Here is a 5,070-nt window from a genome sequence, read left to right on the forward strand (position 1 = left end):
GCACCCAGTCCCCTGATCCCACAGTATGGGGGAGCAGAGTGGCAGGAGGTCATACCCACCAGCAGCTGAAGTGTTCCTCCAGGGTCCAGGAGCCACTTTTGACTCCAAGCCCCCCTCACCCCCAGCCCTCTGAGCCTCAGCTTCCTCACCTGTAGGACAGGCTTGTGGGTACCTACCATGGGCTGGGCAACACTGGACGGACCATGAATGAAGCATGATATGAATGACTGTCACATTGGGAAGTAATTTCTAAATTGGAGTTGTGTTTGCCCAACAAAATAAAATTTGCTTTTTAATTTGTCATCAAAAATTATACTTGAGGGGTGCCTGGGTGGCTCAGTTGTTAAGCATCTGCCTTCGGCTCAGGTCATGATCTCAGGGTCCTGGGATTGAGCCCCACATCGGGCTCCCTGTTCAGCAGGGAGTCTGCTTCTCCCCGTCCGCCCCTCCTCCCTGCTAATGGGCGCCCTCTCTCTCTCTCTTTCTTTCTCTCTCTCTCAATAGAACCAAAAAAAAAAAAAGTATACTTTGGCAGGATGATTTGAGAGTATGTAAATATCCTGTTTCTCTTGAAACTTTCTGGGAAATGGAGAGAAGCGAGGATAGCATGTATGGATGAGCATGTTTGGAGGAGATGCTTTGAGGCTGTGTAAACATTCCATTCTTGATTATTCTTTACTGAACAGTGGCGTTCGAATGGAAGCAAGAGAATTCTCCTTGCATTCATTCATTCATGCATCCATCACGCATTGACATCATGCATTCATTCATTCATGCATCCATCATGAATTGAAATCATGCATTCATTCATGCGTCCATCGTGCATTGACATCATGGAGGGCTTTATGGTTCCAATTTTACCCACTTAGTTTTGTTTTGTTTTTTAAGATTTTATTTTATTTATTTGACAGAGAGAAAGACAGCGAGAGAGGGAACACAAGCAGGGGGAGTGGGAGAGGGAGAAGCAGGCTTCCCGCGGAGCAGGGAGCCTGATGCGGGGCTCGATCCCAGGACCCTGGGATCATGACCTGAGCGGAAGGCAGACGCTTAACGACTGAGCCACCCAGGCGCCCCTACCCACTTAGTTTTAATCTATTACTCTTATATATTCGGGTCTCCAAGTTGTCCCAAATTTTTCCAGCCAGAGACCCTTTATACTGGCTTATGGATTTTTTTGACATATTCCTACCAATCCATAAGCCTTCCCTTAATTTCTGGCCCAAAAGGATGTTCCAAGCTATCTGGTTCTTACCCAGCTCCAGCCCAAAGAAACCCAAATTATTTTTACAGAGAATGGATTTATTTATCTTTTATTTTTATTTTTATTTTTTAATATGGATTATTTGTTTATTACCACATTTTGAGACTGCTTTATGTGTTCTGGATACAAATCTTTATTAGACACAGACTTCCAAATATTTTCTCCAAGTCTGTGGCTTATCTGTTTATTCTCTTAACATCTTTCAAAGAAGAGAAGTTTTTAACTTTAATGCAATAAAACTGGTCAGTTTTTTCTTGTATGGATTGTGCTTTTGATGCCTCATCTGAGAAATCTTTACCTGACTCAAGCTCACGAAGATTTTCTCCTATGTTTTCTTCATCTAGCTTTGTAGTTTCAGGTTTGTTTTTTGTTTGTTTGTTTTTAATTTTATTTTATTATGTTATGTTAATCACCATACATTACATCATTAGTTTTTGATGTAGTATTCCATGGTTCATTGTTTGTGTATTACACCCAGTGCTCCATTCAGTACGTGCCCTCTTTAATACCCATCACCAGGCTAACCCATCCCCCCACCGCCCCCCTAGAACCCTCAGTTTGTTTCTCAGAGTCTCATTGTTCGTCTCCCCCTCCGATTTCCCCCCTTCATTTTTCCCTTCCTACTATCTTCTTTTTTTTTTTAGAATGGATTTTTTAAATTTTATTTTATTTTATTTAAATTCAATTAATTAAAATATAGTGTATTATTAGTTTCAGAGGTAGAGGTCAGTGATTCATCAGTTGCACACAACACCCAGTGCTCATCACATCACATACCCTTCTTAATGCCCATCACCCAGTTACCCCATTCCCCCACCCATTCTCCCCTCCAGCAACCCTCAGTTTGCTTCCTAGAGTTCAGCATCTCTTACGGTTTGCCTCCCTCTCTATTTTCATCTTATTTTTCCTTCCCTTCTATGTTTATCTGTTTTGTTTCTTAAATTTCACATATGATTGAAATCATATGGTATTTGTCTTTTTCTGACCGACTAATTTTGCTTAGCATCATACCCTCTAGTTCCATGCATGTGGTTGCAAATGGCAAGATTTCATTTTTGATGGCTGAGTAATATTCCATTGTATATATATACAGCACATCTTCTTTATCCATTCATCTGTCGGTGGACATCTGGGCTCTTCCATAGTTTGGCTATTGTGGACATTGCTGCTATAAACATTGGGGTGCACGTACCCCTTCGGATCCCTACTTTTGTATCTTTGGGATAAATACCCAGTAGTGCAATTGCTGGGTCGTAAGGTAGCTCTATTTTCAACTTTTTGAGGAACCTCCATACTGTTTTCCAGAGTGGTTGCACCAGCTTGCATTCCCACCAACAGTGTAGGAAGGTTCCCCTTTCTCTGCATCCCTGCCAACATCTGTCGTTTCCTGACTTGTTAATTTTAGCCATTCTGACTGGTGTGAGGTGGTATCTCATTGAGGTTTTGATTTGGATTTTCCTGATGCTGAGCAATGTTGTGCACTTTTTCATGTGTCTGTTGGCCATTTGGATGTCTTCTTTGGAAAAATGTCTGTTCATGTCTTCTGCCCATTTCTTGACTGGATTATTTGTTTTTTGGGTGTTGAGTTTGATAAGTTGTTTATAGATCTTGGATACTAGCCCCTTATCTGATAAGACATTTGCAAATATCTTCTCCCATTCTGTCAGTTGTCTTTTGGTTTTGTTGACTGTTTCTTTTGCTGTGCAAAAGCTTTTTATCTTGGTGAAGTCCCAATAGTTCATTTTTGCCCTTGCTTCCCTTGCCTTTGGCGTTGTTTCTAGCAAGAAGTTGCTGTGGCCGAGGTCGAAGAGGTTGCTGCCTGTGTTCTCCTCTAGGATTTTGATGGATTGCTGTCTTGCATTTAGGTCTTCATCCATTTTGAGTTTATTCTTGTGTATGGTGTAATAAAGTGGTCTGGTTTCATTCTTCTGCACGTGGCTGTCCAGTTTTCCCAACACCATTTGTTGAAGAGACTGTCTTTTCTCCATTGGATATTCTTTCCAGCTTTATCGAAGACTAGCTGACCATAGAGTTGAGGGTCCATTTCTGGGCTCTCTATTCTGTTCCATTGATCTATGTGTCTGTTTTTGTACCAGTATGGTACAAAATGAATGAATACAGCTTTGTGATATAGCTTGACGTCCAGAATTGTGATGCCACCAGCTTTGCTTTTCTTTTTCAACATTCCTTTGGCTATTCAGGGTCTTTTCTGGTTCCATAAAAATTTTAGGATTATTTGTTCCATTTCTGTGAAAAAAGTTGATGGTATTTTGATAGGGATTGCATTGAATGTGTAGATTGCTCTAGGTAGCATAGAGATTTTAGCAATGTTTGTTCTTTGTATCCATGAGCATAGAATGTTTTTCCATTTCTTTGTGTCTTCCTCAATTTCTTTCATAAGTTTTCTGTAGTTTTTAGAGTATAGATCCTTTACCTCTTTGGTTAGATTTATTCCTAGGTATCGTATGGTTTGGGGTGCAATTGTAAATGGGATCAACTCCTTAATTTCTCTTTCTTCTGTCTCATTGTTAGTGTATAGAAATGCAACTGATTTCTGTGCATTGATTTGATATCCTGCCACTTTGCTGAATTCTGTATGAGTTCTAGTAATTTGGGGGTGGAATCTTTGGGTTTTCCACATAGAGTGTCTTGTCATCTGCGAAGAGTGAGAGTTTGACTTCTTCTTTGCCAATCTGGATGCCTTTTATTTATTTTTGTTGTCTGATTGCTGAGGCTAGGACTTCCAGTGCTATGTTGAACAACAGTGGTAAGAGTGGACATTCCTGCCATGTTCCTGACCTTAGGGGAAAAGTTCTCGGTTTTTCCACATTTAGGATGATATTCACTGTGGGCTTTTCATATATGGCTTTTATGATATTGAGGCATATTCCCTCTATCCCTACACTGTGGAGTTTTAATCAAGAAAGGATGTTGTATTTTGTCAAATGCTTTTTCTACATCTATTGAGAGGATCATATAGTTCTTGTCCTTTCTTTTATTAATGTGATGTATCACACTGATTGATTTAAGGATGTTGAACCACCCTTACAGCCCAGGAATAAATCCCACTTGGTCGTGGTGAATAATCCTTTTAATGTACTGTTGGATCCTATTGGCTAGTATCTTGGTGAGAATTTTTGCATCCATGTTCATCAGGGATATTGGTCTGTAATTCTCCTTTTTGATGGGGTCTTTGTCTGGTTTGGACATCAAGGTAATGCTGGCCTCATAGAATGAGTTTGGATGTTTTCCTTCCATTTCTATTTTTTGAAACAGCTTCAGAATAGGTATGAATTCTTCTTTAAATGTTTGGTAGAATTCCCCTGGGAGGCCATCCAGCCCTGGACTCTTGTTTGTTGGGAGATTTTTGATTACTTCTTCAATTTCCTTGCTGGTTATAGGTCTGTTCAAGTTTACTATTTCTTCTTATTTCAGTTTTGGTAATTTATGTTTCTATGAATGCATCCATTTCTTCCAGATAGCCTAATTTGTTGGCATATAGTTGCTCATAATATATTCTTATAACTGTGTGTATTTCTTTGGTATTAGTTGTGATCTCTCCTCTTTCATTCATGATTTCATTTGGGTCCTTTCTCTTTTCTTTTTGATAAATCTGGCTAGAGGTTTATCAGTCTTATTAATTCTTTCAAAGAACCAGCTCCTCATTTCGTTGATCTGTTCTGTTCTTTTGTTTCTATTTCTTTGATTTCTTCTCGAATCTTTATTAATTCCCTTCTCCTGCTGGATTTAAGCTTTATCTGCTGTTCCTTCTCCAGCTCCTTTAGGTGTAGGGTTAGGCTGTGTATTTG

Source organism: Mirounga leonina, unplaced genomic scaffold, assembly GCF_011800145.1.
Source record: "Mirounga leonina isolate KUSES-001 unplaced genomic scaffold, KU_Mleo_1.0 Mir_173, whole genome shotgun sequence".
Lineage (NCBI taxonomy): Eukaryota > Metazoa > Chordata > Mammalia > Carnivora > Phocidae > Mirounga > Mirounga leonina.